The 22,099-nt window shown below is 44.3% G+C and overlaps 1 long non-coding RNA gene across 4 annotated transcripts in view; it reads right to left on the bottom strand.

The window, feature by feature from the left end:
* Positions 1–2,970: 2,970 nt before the first annotated feature.
* LOC101750051 overlaps positions 2,971–22,099 on the bottom strand; it is a 44,806-nt gene continuing 25,677 nt past the window's right edge. Inside the window, exons 1-8 of one of the 4 annotated variants that reach the window (XR_005859754.2) lie at positions 17,699–21,531; positions 16,845–16,931; positions 15,738–15,962; positions 15,163–15,263; positions 14,399–14,516; positions 11,294–11,466; positions 9,720–9,856; positions 2,971–4,773 (exon numbers count right to left, since the gene is read on the bottom strand). This is a non-coding gene — a long non-coding RNA (uncharacterized LOC101750051). Of the gene's footprint in view, positions 9,171–9,719; positions 9,857–11,293; positions 11,467–14,398; positions 14,517–15,162; positions 15,264–15,737; positions 15,963–16,844; positions 16,932–17,698; positions 21,532–22,099 lie in introns of those variants that run through there. The other 3 variants (XR_005859752.2, XR_005859753.2, XR_005859755.2) reach the window with 3 other exon arrangements.

The raw sequence follows: 22,099 nt of genomic DNA, 5'->3' as shown, positions 1-22,099 counted from the left end.
CAATCCAACCACTCTGATTTCATTATTTTCTTTCTCCTCTCATCTCTGTCTTCTGCTGACCACAGCAAGTGGCCAGCACATATTCAGCACTCTTTTCTATGCTGATATCTCATCTTTTAGAAGGAAAACAAACCCTGCAGTTACACACAGGAAGTTGAGAACTCAGCATGTGCATATTTTTTTACTGATAATCTCATTATTAATGTAAAATCATTCACCCAAGCAAAATGGAACAAATATAGCTTCACAGAAGCTTGTTGCTTTCAGAAAGAAATAATGGAAATTGATTGCATGGCTGACCAGGTCTACGCCGAGTTCCTCTCTTTGATGGACTGGAAATTGCTCTCTGCTCTTCAGCTGGAGACAGAACCTTTTTCTCCCTTAAGAAAAAGACTGCAAATAATTTGGTTTTCCTCTTTCTTTCAAATTATGAATGCATTTTTCTTCTGTTCGGAACAACTGCTCTTTCTGTTTTTCCTTCAAAACTCTTATTTTGTTGGTTTTACCAAGGAAGACTCTCAGCTATTTTCCTTTTAAATGACATGGCTAGATGGAACTTTCAGCATCAATTTTTAGCCCACTGAATACAGTTAAATATTCTCTTTGAGATGTACAAATACCATTTTCTGAATCAAGTGCAAAAAAAGTGCCTTCTTTGCACTGATTCAGAGATGCCCTCTCTCTGAAGCATATAGCAGTGGCATACTTGCAAAGTTTCCAGTCTTAAGATGTGTCTGTTTTACTAAATGCATTTCCATCAGGATTACAGAATGGTGCTGCTATGTGATTGTGCTTATTTATACTCACAGGACTTGATTTAAGCCCAACAGCTCAGCAGCAAAATTACCATTGATTTATGGCACGGGCAAGAGGTCACAGTGAGATACACTCTGTGACGTGTGGATTTGCAGCCTGAACAGAGAGGAGAGGCAAGGGAACTGATTTGTGTGGTTGCAGGTATCTGGCAGCTATTACATGGCACCTGTTTGTCTCATTCTGTATAATAAATCTTTTATAAGTTTGATTGTAGGGACGTAATTTTTTTCAAAGACAACAGAGTCCCCTTAATAGGCAACAGAGTCCTTTCTTCTCTCGCATCAATGTGTTACCTTAAAAGTAATAAAGATATTCCAGCTCTTTTACTTTAAACAATGGCACATCTATGCCTCATACATTATTGAACGTTCCTATTTTTTTTTCCCCAGTGAGCTTTCTTCTTATTTTAATATCACCTGATCTTTGTGCAGTGAATTCCCTTGACACCAAACCATGTGAGTACTGACATCCAAATTTCAGCATAACCTTGGCCAAAAAAAATACAGTGGCTTAATTTACATCCCCATAGCTGAAGGCTCTGAGTTTTTGCCATTATAAAAACCCAGTTTTAGCAAGCTGGACAATATGGATTGGTGAAGATGTGCGTTCAGTTTTCAGGAGGGAATTTATTCTTAGAAATTGGGTCAAAGAATTTGGTTTGGCAGGCCTGACTCAAAGCGGCTCTGGCTCAAAATAGAAAAATTACAAGGCAGCTCATTAACAATTAGTTGTAAAATTGTTTTATTTTAAAAGTGGGAATGACTGTTCATCAGCTAAATTGTCCAAAATTTGTCCACACAGGCAGAAGGCACAAAGAGGAGCTGTTCAGAAGAAGAACAAAACAAAGCCAACCGAGGTACATATTTTTTAATATACTTATCCCACCTTGCCTCCTTAATCCTTCATAGTTTCAGTACAATTGGCTCTTTCTCAGTATTGTACATCTTTTGCACAGTTAACTTAGACGTTGAACAAAAGGAGCTGTAAAGTCTGCCTTTGGCTGGTGGAGATGGGCTCTGAGCCTCTACTGATGCAGACTTTCATTGAGAGCTGCTCGGAAGACCTCATTATGAACACTCCACCTTAAATCCTGCTCTTCTCTGCTTCCTTCTTGCCCTGCTCACAGGGCTCTCCAGGGCGTCAATAGGAAATGTGAATCATTGAATCGCTAAGGTTGGAAAAGACCTCTAAGGTCCTCTAGTTCAATCGTCCACCTACCACCATGACTGCCCATGAAGCCATATCTCTCACTGCCACATCTCCATGGTTTCTGGACACCTCCAGGGATGGTGACTCCACCCCCGCCCTGAGCAGCCTGTGCCAATGCCTCACCACTCTTTCAGAGAAGCTTTTCCTAATGTCCAACCTGACAGCAGGGATGCCAGGGTGCTTCATTTTCCCCATCACAATGAGAGTGACGTGACCGCACTCCTCCTGCTCTGCCTGTGTGCCTTCGCCGTGCCAGAGGTTCTTAATGATCCCAAATCAGCTTGTTTGACAGTATATTAATTGGGCAATTCCTCTGAGATGTTCAAGTATGCAACGTTTGTGAATGCTTGTCAATTAACTTTTTCCTGTCAAGGACTAATGACTCTAAATAACACCTTGAGCACTGCACTGCATCTTTCCCGTGCTGGGTCAGGCTCTATTGCTGCAAATACACCTGAGAAGATTAAGTCTGCAATGCTAAGCGTCAGAGCTATCAATATTTATACAATGGGCAGAATTCATATCAAATCTGTCAGGCAGAATCTGTCACCATGGTGTTTCTGAAAGGTTACCAGCCTCGAGATGTCTGTTTCTCATTTATAAACTGGTTTTAAGATGAATCACTTTACAGTTGGAGTCTTAGTCCACAGGTAAGCTGCCTGATTCATCATTGAAATCGTTTCTGGTGTACACATGCTACGTGAGGAGGGAAAAACAGTGTGTAAGAAAATCATCCAGGAGATGCATTTTGGAGAGCAGACTCCCTCAGGTATGTCGTGCCCTCCCCTTGCTGCTGCAGCTCCGTGCAGTGTGCAGGTGCTGTGCAAGTCATGCAGGCAATACTGATGCTGCCCATTTTCTGTTTTTGCAGAGGTTCCTAAGCTGTTTTCGCTCCAGAAGCAGGGTGAGAAAGTGTTCAGTGTCCAGAGGGCTCTGTGATGCCCAGGCACCACGTTTGCTCTGCCAGCAGTGGGTAGGAGGAGCACGTACATAAGCCATGTCACTACTGCTGCTGCAAACATCAGGCTTGCTCTCTCATTTACTCTCTTCTGTTTGAGTGGAAAATGAAGATAACGTTGATAAAAGCAAGCCTGGCATTAGCACTGATACCTTACGTAAGTGCTACCTCTCTTTTGTAATCTGTTTGCTCTGTTACATAAATTTGTTTTGCTCCTTTATTCCCACTGACCAACAAAAAATGATGCTTTTCCTTCAAATGGGAAATTAGTTGTATAGTAAAAATATTTACTGAGGCATAGAGGTGCTGATCCATTTCCTGTTTGAGTCAATAGATAGCCTGTTATTGATTTCAGTGTTTTTTTGAGTCAGACTCCATGTTTTGTCTATTTTTCGGTCGGTGAATTTGCTGCTTATGGGTGCTTTATAAGGGATAATGGTCACCACGTCTGCGTCTTCTTGAGAGGAATAGGAGCATAACAGAGAGTAAAAGTGATCATTTCATAAGCTGATAATGTGTCATTTTGATGGGATGAGAGGGAATGGCCTCAGGTTGCACCAGGGGAGGTTCAGGTTGGATGTTAGGGAAAATTTCTTTGCCAAAGGAGTGGTGATGCAGTGGCACAGCTGCCCAGGGAGGTGGTGGGGTCACCGTTCCTGGAGGTGTTCAAGCAATGTGTAGATGTGGCACTGAGAGACATGGTGCAGTGAGCAATGTTGGTGGTGGGTGAACGATCAGACTGGATGATCTTAGAGGTCTTTTCCAACCTGCATGAATCTATGACTAGAATACAAAGCTGTGGGCTATGTTTGGTAGGTAACATCACTTTATCTTGAAGGTCTACCTGTATGATGGCTGAGCGTCTCTTGGCATTTTTCATCCGTCGTGTAATAGCTGCCAATTTCTTTAAAACCTGATGCAACGTGACATTTATGTCACATCTGATCTGCTTACATTGTTTTATGTCGTGTCAACTGATGTGATGTAACCAGACATAGCCTAATAGCCAGTGATGTGCAAAACAGGCAACTTTTTTTCTTGTTGTGCTTGGACCAGGGTAAGACATCACAAAAGGCAACATAATCTTTGATTGCATGGATGTGACATTGTCACGTTATCGGGGAAGAGTGACTGCAGGACTATGTGTGACCCCATCATAGTACCCATCTGAACAGGCAGCTCAGCTTCATCCTCAGAAATGACAACGAAGCACGTGAAATCTCCTTAATGGTGTTGGTGATTCCCTGTTCTCAGGGGTCAGCTTCAGTTGTTACCAAGGTGTTGTGGATGAGTTCAGCGAATGCTTTATAGTTGGCTGTCTGCCTGAGTGAACGAGTGTGGAAAAAGGGAAAGTGTGCTAAGAGACCACATTGCTGAACAATGGAGCTGCAGCAGAAATCTGCAGAGAGATAGAGGCACGAGGTCCTGCTGGTGTTTCTGACCCCAGCAAGAGTCATGCATGCTTGGGCTCCTTTGAGCACAGTGCAATTTGGAGGTGCTGTGCTTAAGTTTCTCTGTGTGCAATCCACATCCATGCCTTTGGGGGGACAAAGTGCACCCCACCTGTTGAGGGGCAGCGCTGTGTGTGGGCATGTCATGGCATTAGGAGCCCTCACTAGGTGAGAATGCAAAGGTGATGTGTTCTGTTCAGTTGCTTTTTCAAAGTTGACTCACAGTGTGTCTGAATGCCCAAACTCACAAGCACAGTATTTATTGTATCCAGTTGCATTTCTGTTGGGCTTTTCCTCCTTTACGTGATGGGTTCCGAGCAGCCAACTGACACATGTTACCTGAATGGTGACAAACACTGTAAATATTCCACTTTCTGCAAGATGAAATACAGTTGGTAGAAAAAAAATCTTTAAGCAGGCTCTATAGGTGCAGCGTTGAGTGAACTATTTATGGCTGTATGATAAATAAAGCTAGGAAAGATATTTGTCAGAAAGCAGTGGGCCAGCTAAGTTATATTTGGTTTGAAAAGGCACTTAGGAACACTCAAAGAAAATCAGCATAGGTGAGGAAGGAGGAGTGGCTGCTGCTTACCCAAGTTAACTCTCAGCCTGGCTGCAGGCAAAACTCACTGCTAAATGTGGAGGGGACCAGGACTAGAGAAGCTGCCATCAGTTGCAGCATCCAAAGCCAAGCCAGGAGACTGGCACATCTGCTCCTTTGCTCAGCATTGTTATCCTAAATTGATTGCATCGAAGCGCATCTGCAGCGCTGTCACCAGCACTCTGCTGGACAGCTTCATCTGCTGAGCAGCTGGCTTTCCTTCATGAGACATGACAATATTTTATTAGACCAGCAAATGGTACTTGATAAAACGAGTCTTAGCAGTGTTTTAAGAAAATAAAATAAGCTAAAAGCATCAACCATGCTGGGAATTTCGTGCACAGGCGATACAGGGCAGTGTGTCCACATGGGGCTTGCCTCCCTTCTCTTGTGCCTCTGTGCATCTTGGTCAGTACATAGATTTCCTACAGTTGATGCCATCCCCCTCCCAAAAGCTGCCAAAAGCAGAGGAGGGGCAAATATTTTCTTCTTTCTCCCCTGGTCTGAGCTGCACACACATCTATACACCCAAAGTCAGCAAGAGGGAAATCAACTGTATTAGCAGTGCTGATCCGATTAGGCTGGCAGCAGAGCACAGACAAACACAAGCCCTTCCCACCAGCCATTATGATGTCAGGAAAATCTCTGTGACACTGCAAAGGTCCTTTGTATTTCGGTTAGTTGCTTTCCCAGAACAAGCAATGTTTCATTTTAATGTACTGCTCATTACTTTTTTTTCTATTATTTTGAAAGTTATAGGAGTTGTGATAGCATTTAAATGGCAAGAGGTGGCTGAACTGCACCAGCAGCAACCTGCGAGCCCTGCTCAGCCCCTGGCATTTTGGGAGGACCCTCATTATCCACACTGCTCAGCTCTTCCCAACAAGATCACTTCTGTAGCTTCCTCCCAGGGACTTATTTTCTTCCCTGGCACTATACTGTGCTTTCTGTAACTCCAGCAACCCTCGTGTGCAGATGCAGTTTGATCCGGGCAAGGATTGTAGTGCGCTATGAAACAAATCGGTTTGTTCTGATTCCTCCTTACTGAGAAAAGGCTCAGAGCTCCGAGGTGGCTGCTGAGCAGTGTGTGGGGCACAGCCAGCACAGGGCTTGGAAATTACAAACAGCCATCAGATAAGTATGCTCAGTAAACTGCTTTTAACTGCATTTTGCTAACAGCAGCGAAAGATTCCGACTACTGTAGATTTCAGCTTTCTTGGCCATTTGCAGACGTACAAATATCTCCCTCTGTGATTTCTCCTTGCAGTACTGATAGATGCTAAAGCGGGTAATGAAGCTATAAACCTGCACGTCCACTTTGCCTGATATCTATGGCTAGTTACTTACGGGGACGAAATCCACTCCTACAGAGAGTGGTACGAAGACACCATTTCCCAACAAGATAACGTATGGTGAGGCAGACAAAAGCTTTGAAAGCTCCCAAAAAAGAGCAGCAATTCGGTCAGGCCTCCCCACGTTCCTGTTCGCTGCTTCTTTATGTAATGTCTTTGATATGTGAACACTGGTAAGTGCTGGTTCTCCAGTTCCATGTGTTACACACACAAGGGAGAAGATCTAAACAGCACCTGCAGTGCCAAGAGAGCTTGCTGCTCAATGGTTGTGCTCAAAATATTGTGTTAACCACAGAGAATAAATAGTGGATAGCAGTTGCCCCTTCTGATCGTTGTTGGAACAGTGCCTTTTCTGTGTTCAACACCCTGCCAAAATATTGCAAGGAAAAGAATTATGCTCTGCAGTCATCCATTTTCTGAGCTCCGAAGGCCTTGGCACAATAATTAAGTTATTTCTGATAATTTTGGTCCGCAGCTCCTTTGCACACAGTGCAACAGCAATGAATCATAGAATCGTGAAGGCTGGAAAAGGCCACTAAGATCACAGAGTCCAACTATCAACCCCTCTACCCCATGCCCATAACCTCAGTGCCACAAAGGAGCGATGGCAGATCAAACATGGGACTGAATGCCATAAAACCCCTGTGTATTTGTAGGGAGAGCCCACTGCCAGATCCTCCTCACCAGAAGGGTTTCTGGGATCAGTGACATCATCATTCCCAACCTCTTCTTTAAATTTCATCCTTGGATCCATCCACTGAGCCCTGGGATTAATCCAAGAGCTGAATCCTTGAATGCGTCACTGTTGAGGATGGGGCTGGGGCCTCCCAAGACTCAGAGCAATTAAAACTCTTCAGATTTCACTTCAGATTCAGTGATGTATTTTTATATGCTGTAAGATGCTGGGCATAATAGATGAGAAATGTTGGAGGGAGGTGAAAAGAAAGGAGCTGTTGGAAAAATTCTTTATTAATGTTTTAGTGAGAGTTGAGTGAAAAGAGCCATATTCTGCATGGATTGAGAGGTGTCAAAGCCCAGTACCTGGGGCACTGTTTGAAAAGAAAGACCAAGGTGGTAAACACCCCTTGTGCTGCCCCAGAAGCCTGAAGAGTGAGTTCAAACCAACCTCACATTCCTGTTCTCGGCAGGTTGTGGCTCACGGATGTGTTGTTGGAGGGAGTTTCTGCAGCCTCCGCTATCAGTGTGCAGCTCCAACGCTGGGCACAATTATGAGTCTATCGTTTCAAATTACCTTCTTCCAAGCACCCATCTATGAAACCAGAGCCACATCTCAGACTCCTGAGCCTATAAATTCTTCCATTGTCAATGTTTGTTTTTAGATTGAAGACAAGTGTAGTGTTTGGGGTAATGAAAAAGATATATCTCTGAATCTGTAAGTCCCTTACGTTGCTTTGAAATCCTGCTTGCATGCAACGCGTGCCTTCGAAATGCTCGTGCTGCATCTGTTCATTGTAATAAGTTGTGTAAAAATATTCCCCATTATTTTGCTTTGTGCTGAAGCTGGCAATATTAGCTATTCCACTTGAATGCTCTGGCTAGAAAACTGTGAATTTCTTTTCTTCTGTGATTTTCTCCTCTGTGTTTTTCATCTCATCACTGAGATGGAAATACTTTACCAGTTAAATGGAGAAAAGAACAGTTAAGGCAGATGCTGTTTCATCATCTGCTAACACAGAGGTCCTCAGCATGCAGAATGGTGGTTTACTGCAACAAATTAAGTGTACAAACTCTTCATGTGGAAGAAATGATTTCTGAATTCCCTCTGAAACCCCATTTCATCTACAGCAAGATGAGTTAATGAAGAAAATTACGATTTCATGTCTGTTAGTTCTGTAGAGAAACTTACTTTGTCTCTCAAAAGCAGTTTTCTATTCTTTGTTGTTATTTTAAACTCCTTCAGCCATGATTTGGAAACAGTGGCTGTGATCATTTCTGTAGCTGAAACTTTCTGTTGTCGTCCTCTTTGCTCAGGCAGAGCGATGCCTGTTATTCAGGAAGCACCTTAATCTCTACAGGGTAGAATCATAGAACCATAGAATATCCCGAGCTGGAAGGGACCCATGAGGATCATTGAGTCCAGCTCCTGGCCCCACACAGGACCATCCAAAATGGCAGTGGGTAATGGGACCATTGGTTCTTTATCCAGGTTGGAGGCAAGAAGCAACAGGATGAGAGGAATGGCCTCAAGTGCCAGCATAGGTTCAGGTTGGATACTGGGGAAAACTTCTCAGGAAGAGTGATGGTGTACTGGCACGGGGCTGCCCAGGGAGTGGTGGTGGGATCACCATCCCTGGAGGTGCTCCAGAACCATGGAGATGTGGCACTGAGGGACGTGGTGATGGGCATGGTGGGGTGGGCTGAGGTTGGACTTGGTGATCTTGAAGGTCTTTTCCAGCCTTAATGATTCTATGACAAACACAGCCTATGATTTGCTCAGTCCATCCTGCATTGTGTCATGACTTGATGGAGTCTTCCATTTCAGGGCGAGTCATCCACATCCATCCCTTTCTGTGCAGCTCAGCACTTGGTCTTTTTGGCTCTTTGGCAAAGCACTGCTGCTGGGATTTGGTGTGGGAGAGGCAGAGGGTGTCTTCCCTCGTAACGGTGAGGGTGCATTTCTCTGGGGCTGTAATGCTTACAGGAAGCGACGGCGCAGAGTTGGTTTGATTTATCCTTAAAGGCAGTAGGTACATCTCAGTGCTGAGCTTTTGTGCTTTCAGCCACAGATGCAGACAGGGATTTTATTGAAAGGAAGAAGAGAGCTGTCATGAGAAAATGTAGATTTAGATTCATCTTAAAAATAGAAATTTAATTTTATTTCTAGAGTTGTGCCTTGGAAGTTTTCTTTTCAGGAGAGCATTCTGTACTCCATTTCTGCTATATCCTTTCTAGCTGGGAAACAATTAGATTGCTAAATAGAACACTTCTAAGATTTTTCTTGACCACAACCACAGTTTGATTTCCTCTCTATAATTCAGGCCTTTCTCAAGACCCAAAATCATCATAAACCTTGTTATGGTGACCCAGCAGTGCACCAATGTATGCCAGGAATGGCTCATTCCCTTTTCTTGGGCTCGTAAGGCTCAGAAAAAATGCTTCAATTCTGGTGCAGATGAGGGAGAGAGAGTGTCTGCTCTCTTGGTGGTAAAACAAAGTCTTTGAAGAATACAGCTATGTCTGGAAAGAATAGTAACATTCAAGAAAAAAAGAAAGAAAGAAAAAGAAATTTCACGATGTATTGTACTGTGAAACAGCTTCCTACTGTGTTTTATGGGAACTTTTCTGATTATGTCAGACTTTTTTTAACCTACCTTTTTGCTTACAGGGTCTGAGTTAATCTGTCAGTGCTCCTCTCCAACAGCAAGAGCACTTAGACAATTAGTCCACTGCCAAGGGAGATCTAGGGATCGCTGTCGTCAGCTCCGATGACAGTGCTATATTAAGGATGCTTAAGGAATACGAAATCAATGAGACAGTGGTTTGAAATGACCCAAGGACTTTCCAGCCCAGTGATTTAATATTGCAGTGAATAAAAAAATCTTAGTAAACAGTAGTGGTCTAGAACAGAATCTGCCTGAAGGAATTTTCCAATATTACTTTTATTTGCTTGTCATAATACATTTCAGCTGCGTTTTCCTTCTTCTGTTCCGTATATTATATAAAGGATGAAGGAAAGTTTCCTATTCGGTCTGAGTTTTTCACGAGCCTTTTCTCCTCACTAGTTAACCAGAAAGACATTAAGATACAAATATTTAATTAACTGACGGAACAATTTAAGCCAAGTCTGAAAGAGGTTCTTCCAGCCATAGATGGGCTGCTGGAGAAGCAACAAGGAGTGCAAACCCCTCACTTTGAGCCATGTTTAAGTGTTTCTTTCTTCTTCTGTGCAGAAAGAAACCCTTTTGATCTCACCCTTTTGTAAAGTAAATCTTTGTCAGGTTAAATGCAAAGATCCCTATCAGAAGGCACTTGGCTTTGACAAGCCTGACAGAGACCTACGTACTCTGCAACACGGTAATGGCTGGCACTGAAATGAAAAGAGCTTGGATAATGAATAAAGAATATTTTTGTAGCATGACTCATAAGTAATACAAAGACATCTCTGGCAATGTCTGTACTAATTACAGACTAGTTGCTATGTTGTTACAATCGTGGATATTAAGTGTGTGGGATGCTGAAGTGTGTGGGCATCCTGCTAAGCCTGAGCTCAGCTCCCTGCCACTGTAATCCTGTCTGTCCCAGCTGGAAAGTGGGCAATGTATGTAGGTGCCTAAATACGGGCTGAGGATGACTAAATGTGTCTTAAATTACGTTTTTTGCTGTTTTTCCCTCTTGGTCACAAACTTTTTGAGCTGTCAGAAAATGTGAAGAATGTCACGTGCTGTGGATTGAAGTGCTGAAGGTGATGCTCCATGTGACGCTCCCCTCAGTTTTCTGCTCTATTGCTGACATTCAGGTGGATAAACCAGGAGTATTCTGAGTGAGTGTACTTAAAGAATCACAGAGTGGCTGAGATTGGAAGAGACCTTAGGGATCATTGACTCCAACCCCTGCCATGGGCTGAGTGCTCCCCACCAGGTCAGGCTGCCCAGAGCCCCATCCGTGGCCTTGGGCACCTCCAGGCATCAAACATTACTTAAATAAGGAAAAGCTGTAATCAGGTTCCAGTGTTCGAGTTCACTTTCCTGGCAAAGTTTTAAAGGATTATCAGTGAGAGTCATACCATCCACACCCCAAAGCAGCCCCCAGGAAGTAAATTTTTGCAAATATAATTGCTGTATTGGTGCACTGCATGTCAGCTTTGTATGGGTTGAATAGCAACTGCCTGTTGTTCTCTGTAGCGTGCATGCATTTGACTTTCAACAAGAGATGAGAACAGACATACCTTAAATATTCACAAGGAAATGTCAGCACAGATGAGGCAATACAGGGGGAGGGATGGAGGTGGGCTTGGCATGGATCATTTCTGGCCTTGAGGCACGAGTAGCTATTCTGGTCACATTATTCTCAGCAATATTAGTCCAGTAATGCAATGCAGAACTTGTCTTTAATGGTAGCCTGTAAATAAAAGACACGCTTATTGTTAAAAACACATTGGCTCGGGAAACTTGGCTGGCAGCATGCAATTTTAAGAACTGTCATGAGACCTGCATTAATTAACCACATGGGGAGAATTCTCCCCACTGCAAGCCACAGTAAGGTTTGTTTTCAGAGAGTGAGCACCTTCACTGCTGGGGAGAGCGAGAGCCCAGGTGCCTCCCTCTGAGTACTTTGGCATCTCACAGTTTCAAAGACCCTTACAATTTCAAAGATCCCCTCCTGTGCTGTCTCCTGGGGTGCCTACATGGGGCCAGGCAGTTCTTGCATTTGAAGGCAGCTTAATGTACACAATATTTTTGCTACTTGCATTGGTTGATGGCAGATACTTGCCTGAACCACTGCTCAGTTAACGTGGTGTATATTCTTTCTTGTCTTGACTGCAGGATTTGATATAATGATTTCTCTTGCCACAATCATAGCGTATGACTTCACACACAAGGCTTGTTCCATTACCATTTGTTTTTGCCAATGTGCTAGCAAGTCTTCATTTCCAATTTATCTCCCCTTCCTTCTATACTTCTGCAGATGCTGCATTCTACTGACGTGCTAGAGGCTCTTATATTCAAGACTTCTTTATTCTGCTTGGGAAATCACATCTTTACCTGTTCCTCTGCATATGAGCATCAACTTTCCCTGAACATAAAACACACTGTAGTAGTTGTGGTCTGGCTTCTCATGCTGCCCTTTTCCCACCATTTGTAGGAAATTTGTTAATGACTGAGGGATAAAGACATCAAGGCGTCTGGTCTTATCTCAGCACGCTGAGTTAATGGGATAATGCCATTCCCTGTTTCCTCTGTGGGAGATCATGACTGGAAAACCAGGAAGGAAACGATGCTGCTGCTGTGTACCGGCGGCTCTGCACCAATCTGTCTGCAGCATATCGAAAGGAAACTACTGCTGGTGCTTAGACTGGTGGTTGTGTGCAATGGGTAGCAGAGAGTACTGAAATTATTTGAAAGAAATCAATGCGGAAAAGGCAGAGGAGATCCATCAGTGTTTTACATGCTGTTAAAGGGAGCGGGTTGGTTCGTGGGATGAAAAATACCGGAACAGGGGCCAGAAGGTCAATCTGGGGGCACAAGTGGGGAATTAGTTGTTCTCTATTAAGAGATGGCATTAGAAAAGCCACTTTTGCCTGTGACACTTGCTGACATGGAGAATCATCATAAACTCCCTATTCCAGTTATTGTCAATAAAAAAATCTCTTGAACGCCCAGGCTTATGTCTCAACTAAGGAGACATCTGAGAAAGGCATATATCACTAGGAACGGTGCTTTGAATTTTTGTAATATCCGGGATAATTTTATCAGAGAAGGTTTTATGTGGTGATGCATTACATTAACCCAGCGCCGTGCAAGACATGTGGAAATTAGTGATGGATTAGATTTCAGAAAGCTTATGAGAAGAGTCTTGCAAGACCTTTAACCTTAAAATCGTTCATAGCTGAGCAATCCATTAAAATAAGCATTAAAATAATCCTTGGCTGGTACAGTAGTAAGAAATATGCTGGTGATTAATAGGTTTTGGTTATTTTCTTAACAGTTTAATACCTAGCTGCGCGGAAAATACCCCTGATGATGGCTAACACAATGCATTACTCCATTGGGCAAAAAATTGGATGTGGAGCTGAGAAACATACATGTCTTCAAGTCTTGCGGTGGCAGTGGTGGCATTTCACGCTCACACACGTCCCAGCTGGGTGAGGGCTCAGTTTTACCCGTGTAGTGGTTTCCTTGGTGTCAGAACAGATTATCCTGCCAACGCACCGATCTGACAGTCATGTCTACGCTGTTTTACGGAGCCTGGCTGCCTAATGTCACCCAGCATAATTTTCAGGGCTGGAAATAGCAGCTTAATGGTGGAAGTGCAAATCAGATTTTCCTGTCGGCCACTCGTCCCGCTGGCAGCATGCAGGGCTTGCTGACTCCGCAGGGAACAAGATCACTGTGAAAAGATTCATCACCAGTGACGAGTGCTGGAATATATATGTCTGCATAGAAAACATTGCCAACAGCCTGCATTTTGGGCTGCTGGTGCGTGGCTTGCTGCTGCAGAATAGGAATTTCTCTTCCAAGTTGTTCTTTGTGGCTCCTTTCACTGTTGTTTTTAATCAGCAGTGCTGCATGCGGGCTGGGCAACCAAAGGGTCCTGGGCAGCGGCTGGGCAATGTGAGTGTGCTTGGCATCATCGCTGCTGCCTTCTCACAGAGTAGCTCCCTGTAGGGACCACAGTCATTCAATTGCAAAGGCTTTTTCCTTTGCTAGAGGGGCTGTAAGATGAGTTACAAACTCATTCCTCTCCGGTTTTGCTGGTAGAAACTTCTTCCATTGTCAGTGCTGTTCTGACATGGGTCTTCAGTTTGATGTACTTTGAATGACACACGTACACTTGATGCATACTTTCAGGTCTTTTTTAAGTAAATCTCCAACTCATCCAACTCTTCCTGATGCGCTACCTGAGTTTAACAGGAAAGTGCTGCTAACTCCAGTCGCTGCCTACTCAGCTCTACAGATCTGGTGGTGTTATTTTCCATCACTAATCACAAAAGCTACTTGTTTTATCATTGCAAGAATTGCATTAGCTCTGCTGACCAAGGCAGGCCATTAACCTTGGCTGCAGCAGCTCCTGGAATGAACACGGAGACCTTTGGTATACATCACACAGCAACTCTGGGAGCCTGCATCTCCTCCCACCTTTCTCTTCCAGATGTCAGGTGTTAGTGCAATGTGCCAAGGTTTCACATTAGTAATCACATCAATCTGAGCAGAGAACAAGCTGTCAAAGTTCTCTGCACTAATGAAAATTACGATGACAACACAACAAGAATCCTCGCCAACCTCATCATCTTGCACCACAATGGCATGGAGTTATTTAAAGACTTACTTACTGTTTTAGTCACACATGCACGCCCAGGAACAACTTCTGAGGGTAATTAAACACCACAGCAAAGCAGAGTTGTATGGAGAATTCAGATGTTGTTTGGTGAGCACTGGCATGATTCCTGCCTGTATTAGAGCAAACAAACTCAAAGAACAGGGCAGAAGGGAAGGCTGGAGGAGTGCCTCAAATTCAGTGTGGTTTGCAAGCTGAGGATCCACACAAAGGTAGAAGCAGAGAAATTCAGAGTCTCCCTGTCTCTGACGTTTACATGCAATAAATACATGTATTTACTGCATCATCTTCTGAGGTGAATGTGTAGAGGAAAGAATCCAGGGGATAAAGAGCAGGAATTCAAATTAGTTTTTGGCAGTCATAAGAACTAGTTTGTGTGATTTGATCTCCTTCAAACTCTGTCCCCAGTGGTGACTCATGAAACAGAATGTCAAACTGTAGTAAATTCAAGGAATAGATGCAGCATTAAAAGACTGAAGGAAAGCCAAAACGAATGTGAAAGTGGGCAGTCAAAAGGAAAAAGAACAAACAGGAAGGCTGGTGGGTGGATGGAAGGGGAACAAAGGGAACCTGAGGCAAGGAGGTGAACTGGGAACACGACAAGATGTTGGGTTCCACAGAGTTCTTCTCATATTTCATTATATATTCTATATTAGCTTATTTGAAAGCATTGTTTCTCAAAAGAAATTTGAAAAAGTATGTTGAAGGAGGAACAGGAGCCTCAGGCAAGCAAAGGGAGAAATGTGTTCAGATCAGTACCTTCATGGCTTGCAGACGAGACCAGGGGAATAAACACTTGAAAAGTGCAGTATATCACAACTTGCCCTTGTCAGTAAGCTAAACATCCAATTTCTGTGTTTCTGTGGAGTACAGAAATAAAGCATCACACATCAGTGTACAAGGTGGTGGTGGTACCTCTTGCAGGGGACAGGTGGTCTGCAACCTTACAAAGGGGCTCTCACAGCATGTACTGCCAGCCCACAGCTAACAAACAGCCCTGAAAACACCCTGAGCTCTTCACAGTCAGCCTGTATGCGCCAGGGAGAATTCTAGACTGATTTCTGAAGGAAACGAGGCATTTGCAGTCAGCCTAGCTTTTTTTCCCCATGCCTGTCCCTGGACAGCCTTTAACGAAGTGTGGCAGTATGGATTTCCATCAGCCACATTGCAGCATCCTGTGGAAATACTTGGCCATACCCCAAGGAAAATCTGCAAGCCCCAAAGGGGCAGCTAAGGCGGTTAAGAGCATAATTCTGTAGATCTCCCCTCCCTGCAGAGATTTCTGCAGATCTCTCTCTCAGAGAGGCTCCAACCCTCACTTCCCAGTCACTTACTGTTAATTCTTCCCCAGTTCCAGGCAACCTGAGTGCCACCAGCAGCGTGAGAGGAAACCACGTGTTACCCAGAGCAATGGGAATGGCTGCTCCTACTTTTAAGTATGAGCCAGGTTCCTGCAGAGCTGGCACAGATCTCTCTGCTCTGGAGCCTCCGGGATGCCCAGGTCCAAGGTGCCAATGGTGCGTCTTCTCAGCATCATTCTCTGTCCAAAATATCTCACCCTGTAGCACAAACACACACAAGAGACAGCTTCAGATCTGCTCAGCTATTCCCATTTTGAGTGGCTTGTGGATAGTGAAGGCCTGACTACACGCACATTAAGCATCTATTTATAAAGCATGAGGGCTCTTTTTATTGCACAACATGCACAGCATTACTAGGACAGGCTAAGAGAGCTCGGGCTCTTCAGCCTAGAGAAGAAAAGGCACTCAGGGGACCTTATAGCAGCCTTCCAGGACCTGAAGGGAGCCTACAGGAAAGCTGGGGAAGGACTTTGTATAAGGGCAGGTAGTGACAGGACAAGGGGAAATAGCTTTAAACTGGAGAAGGGTAGATTTAGACTAGATATTAGGAAGGAATTCTTCATTGTGAAGGTGGTTAGACAGTGGCACAGGTTGCCCAGTGAGGCTGTGAATGCCCGTACTCTGGCAGCACTCAAGGCCAGGTTGGATGGATGGGGCTGTGAGCAACCTGGGCTAGAGGGAGGTGTCCCTGCTATAGCAAAGGGTTGGAACTACATCATCTCAGAAGTCCCTTCCAACCCAAACCATTCTGTGATTCTATGACCATATTAAAGCTTTTACTGTATATCTCCCTCTATTGATCTAGAATCGCTGCATTTCCTTTCTTTGAATTTCAAGCCTTTCTTTCACTCAGAGTAAAAAGAATGTATGGCTTCTTTTCCTGTACAAGAAGGCACTGAATTGTCTGTAAAGTCGTTTCACTCACACTAAAGGCTCCAAGAAATCTCATGTGTGGGTCTGGAACCAGTGCTCAGAGAGCTGGGAAAGGAGCAGTGACAGCACAGAGCTGTGCTGCGCATCCTGTGGGTGAACAAAGTCCACCTGTGAGCTGAGCTCCATTAGCCACAGGGGAAAGCTTACCAGCCTGCATGGAATTTTTTGGAAGAAGCATCAGAGCGTGCTCTGTAAACCCTCTTATGTGCTGGGAATCTTCTTTCCAGGAAAATCCTAGGATTTAACAAAGAAAGGGGAGAAGGAAGTGCTTTGATTTTGAAGAGGACAAGAGGGAAATGCAAATTGGAGACATCTTTCAGAAGTGCACTGGATACATGATGGTGCTCTTCAAGCTGTGTCTTGCATCTTAAACAGAGCTTGCAAGGTTAACAAAACCCACAGACAGCCACACTGGGAGTGCTGATTCAGAACATTTTACACAGTCCTTCGCACTAGGAAGCCTGGATGGTTCCCAAGAGCGAGCAATCTGGAAATAAAAATGTGTCTGATCAATAAAACGAAACGACTTGAGGAAATCTGAGTTTAGTGTTCTTTAAGCCTTAATTGGCTTTGCACGTAGCAGAGGTGACCTTGCCCTTTGCAGCTCAGCTGTTAGAGCGGCATGCAGCGTTACTGCAAGATAGCAGCACAGGAGAGCTGCTGGCGGCACAGAAGACACAGACCACAGGTGAAAGAGGGGCCTGAAAGAAGGTCAAAATGTCCCCTGGCACCTGATGAGCACAGGTTTTTAGTCTTTCAGTGCAACTCTCTCTACATCAGATGTTGGCTAACACCTCTCTGCAGCCCCGCGTGCCTCCTGGTTCCTTATTTTCAAAGGCATGAGATATAGACATACAAATCGCCAACATGGGTGAGCTAACAGGCAAGCATAAGTATTCAAACAGCGTGATCTATTTAAATAGGGAAGTTAAACAAAATCCATCCCAACTGGCTTTCAACTCTCAGCCCCATGATCTAAAAATCAATTGATTTTTACTTACAGAATGCTAAATCCTCCCGAGCGGAGGCTTCTCTTCTCTCAGCAGTGTATGTGGGCAGAAGGAACTGCAGAGGTTTTGTGGAGGTTAGCCAAGAGAGATGGGCCAGCAGAGCACAGGATCTCCTCCCACAAGTCCCCTCCAGATGCATTCCTGCCCTTTGGATAAAACCATCTCAACAGAAGTGAAATTTGCAGTGACATTCAGAGCGAGTCCATTTGAATGGGATTTGTAGCGGTGCCCAGCAGTACCCCCAGAGATGCGTTTTCAGTCACTGCAAGGGTTGATTCCCTCAACACATGCAGCCATGCCAGGCTTCTGCTGCATATTTCATCGCCTGTATTTTGTAACCTGGCTCTGAAAACTCACTTGGAGCTGAGATGCGACATTACTCCCTTGTAATGTGAAAATCACACCCTCGTCCTCTTGGAAATTCTGGTAATACAAAATCAAACTGTGCTCAGCATATTTAAGTGCTTTTAAATAAAACACTTTGATGTCGGTGAGAAGCGAGCAGCATTTCGGGAGGGGAAGGCGCAGGAGAAGCTCACACATCCCATCACGCATCACACATTTAGAAGGAAGTTTTTCACACAGAGGGTGGTGACGCACTGAACAAAGCCCAAGGAGGCTGTGGATGCCCCATCCCTGGAGGCATTCAAGGCCAGGCTGGATGTGGCTCTGGGCAGCCTGGTCTGCTGGTTGGCGACCCTGCACATAGCAGGGGGTTGGAACGAGATGGTCACAGTGGTCCTTTTCAACCCAGGCCATTCTATGGTTCTATGATATGCTGCAGGGAAAGCCCATGGGGATGGCAACCTCTGATCCCGACCCAGGGCTGCCCACTGCCCAACCCCACTGACAGGGGGACCCGATTCATTATTTCCCTTCTTGTTTGAGCTCTGCATTGCTGGGGATGGGCTGATGGCTGGACTACACAATCTTGGTGGTCTTTTCCAACCTTAATGATTCTATTCAAAGCCTCACAAAAAAATAAAGATAAAAACAAACAAAAAAAACAACCAACCAAGCCAAACAGCCACAAAAACACAACTCTACTTTTCTACAGCCCTGGCAATAAATCCTCCAATGGCAAAACATGTGGTAACCAGCAGCAAACAGCAGTGCCAGGGGCGATAAGCTTCTGTATGATCTCCTGATGGCATGGTAAATAACTGGTGTCACTTCCTTGTGATGCACTTATTGCTTTATCAGGATAAGCATTAGAGAATACATCACACTCCTTTATGTTTTTCACTTCCTATTAAACTCCTGGCTGCTTCAATGAGCCCTCTGTACACAGCTCGCCTGCAGCCTGGTGATCTGTAACTTTCTGCAGTGCAATGTGACCATTTCTCAAGTCCTGCTCAACTCCAGCTGTAACTTTTCATGGGCAAAGATGGATGCCACGAGCAAAACGCAGGCACGGGCAAAATTTATCTCAATTTATCCTGCACAGGAAAAGTAACAGAGGATACCTTGCTGAAAGCAAAATATACTGCTTGAATGAATTTACAATATGTAATAAAACACAGCAAGGAGAGACCATTTATGGTAGGGGAAGAAGGTAATATATGATGTCAGTAACTCACTTTAAAACGATGCTATTAAGGAAGTATAAAGGTGATAATCGCCTTTTTTAGGAGTTGAAGTTATGTTTATAAGCCAGTTGATGCGTGACATCTACCAATATAAAAGAACCACTTTTAATTTCTTCTAGAAGAAGCTATGTGTGTTTTATGCCACCTCCAGGTCTTGCTGCAGCAGCAGATGGCCGAGGCAGGCCCATGGCTGAGGGGACGGCAAAGCCTCCTGTCCTCAGGACCAGGTTGTAATTGCAGAAAAGCAAAGTTTCTTATGCAACCCACAGAGGAGCTGCTGAGGCCAAACCAGGAATTAAATCAGTTCTTCTGGCATCGGTCTCCAGGCTGATACACAGATATCCCAGCGTTACAGAAACCAAAGGAGAAACACCATCAGAAGCATTGCGAGCCAGCGTTGCCCAGCTAGCAGCATCCTATTACAAAACCAAACTATTTTAGCATAGATTTAAAAGGGAGCTGCCATGATTTTGCCAGATCTCCCTCTAGCAAGTGCCATTCGTGGAGCTGCACCAGGTGTGGCTTTAGAGGAGTATCACCGTTTGCTTTGCGTCCCCAAAAGGCTCAGAAGAAAGCCTGAATATATGCGCCCTGAACACTCAAATCCTAGAAGGAGGAAAAAAAAACCCATCTATATTACCCTCTAAATCTCGTGGTTTGTAAGTCAATATCATGATTGCAGAGCAGGTTGGACTGGGGAATGAAGCCCCTCAAGATGTAGATCAGCTAGAGGCAACACTCATGAATATTTTACGTTAAGGAGGGCTGAGCAGCACAGGCAGCAGATCCAGCCTAGCAACATCAGAATCAGCCACGTCACTGAGTCAGGTTGGCTAGGGAAGGGTTTCTTTGGAAGAACCACTGCTCCCCTGAATCCCTTGATGAAATGACCACTGGCTCAACAGTACTTCATTCCCAGCCTTGTCAATCAGAAGTTGAGCTATAGGCAAGCAGGGCAGAGAGGACCATTACTCTCCAGACAAAGCATTCCTGTTGATCACAGTTTTTGTAGTCCATTATAAATATTGCTTTAGAGCTAAACTCACCCCATCAAAGCAGAAGCATCTCTATTAGGTTATTTAGAAAAGCCCGTAATTACCAGGGTTTAATTCATTGACAAGATGGGCAACTTAAATACTATCTTTGGAGATGATGAAATTCTACAGACTCTGGGAATGAAGAAGAAAACATGAACACCACAGAAACTGTCAGTGACAAAAGTCACAGTGCCGCAGAGAGGTGGTTTTCCTGCCTGTTGAAAACACCCGGTGCATTCTCTCTCTTAATATAGAAGCAGAAGAAGCATTACTCAGACCGCATGTGATGCTCATGGAGAACAAAGGACCTTTTCAGGTAGAAGTAGTGATTCCCTTCGGGTGCTGTGCCAGCTGCATGCAGGGCACTTTGACATCCCAAAGTACCTGAGGAGAGGCAGGATGCATTCCCAGCACCTGGGAAAGGCAACAGAAGACATGAAGAAAGTCAGTGTTTCTGATGACAGGAATCCTTCTGCCTTTTAGTTTGGGAGCAGAAATGCTGCCACAGTTATTACCAATTCTAGCTTGCAGATTTGTGCAAAGTAGGCTTCATGCTATTAGATCCTCTAACGACGAGGTCAGCGAGCGTTGCATTGAGGGATTTGGGATTTGTACGTTAACTGGAGTGGCATGTGTTAGCAGGACATGTGAATTAATGACATTATTTATAACCCATCTCACCATCTCATTATCACACCCAGCTTGATGCCTCAGACAGCTTCTAATTCTCTTAACCAGTTCCTATGGCAGGAAATAAAACCGCTTTGCTTCATCTGTGATCCGTCAGAAGGACTCTCTTGTTGTTATTGTTTGTTTTTCAATGCAAAAAGCTCCTTTCAAAGAACAGCTTTGTGACTGCGTGATGCAACTCCCCGCAGCCCAAGTTTCCCATACAAGAACGTTCACGTTGAGTCTGAGAAATGAACAATGAACAAATTTCATGCCTGATTCCCCTGCTTCGCTTCACTTTTGATCTCTAATATTAGATTGCTATAATTGCTTTTCAGCTCCTCGTGTGCATATTAGCACTGCGCACGTTGTTATAGAAATATGAGATTCAACACATCGTCCTTTAGCTTTTGGAACAAATGTGCCTCTCACTTTGTTTCCATCCCATTCTTTGACCTAATAATAATAATAATAATAATAAGAGAACAAAAATTTGAAGAGATATTTGACAAATATTGAAGCCTCAGATACAATTCCTGCTCTTCCCCAGCACCTTGTCATAGCATGGCCTGGGTTGAAAAGGACCATAACAATCATCGAGTTTCAACCCCCCTGCTATGTGCAGGGTCACCAACCAGCAGACCAGGCTGCCCAGAGCCACATCCAGCCTGGCCTTGAATGCCTCCAGGGATGGGGCATCCACAGCCTCCTTGGGCAACTTGTTGCGTTTCAGTCCTTCAGCTGATAGAGGAGAGTGAAGCCCGACCATTCTTAAATAGAAAATAAGTAAAAAGGCGCTTTTCGTTATTAAACTGCATAGCTAAATGTCTACATGTATGCATTTACACAGGTTTTAAGAACTTAGAAACATAAGGAAGAGTTATAAGGAAACGACACCATTTTCCTAAACAGACTTCACAACAAAACCTGCACTTTCTGCCTCACACTGCCAAGAGAAATCACTACTTGCAAGGTTTGATGCCCAAGGACAAAGGCTCTGACCTGATTTCAGTTCCCTCCTCCCAGATTCGTACATGATAACCTTTCAGGCAAAGAATAACGAGTGTCTGTGCGTGCGCTGTGGGCTAATTAATGCT

This window comes from Gallus gallus, chromosome 4, assembly GCF_016699485.2.
Source record: "Gallus gallus isolate bGalGal1 chromosome 4, bGalGal1.mat.broiler.GRCg7b, whole genome shotgun sequence".
NCBI classification, from domain to species: domain Eukaryota; kingdom Metazoa; phylum Chordata; class Aves; order Galliformes; family Phasianidae; genus Gallus; species Gallus gallus.
Note: the sequence above shows the minus strand (reverse complement) of the source record. Positions and strands in the feature narration are given on the sequence as shown.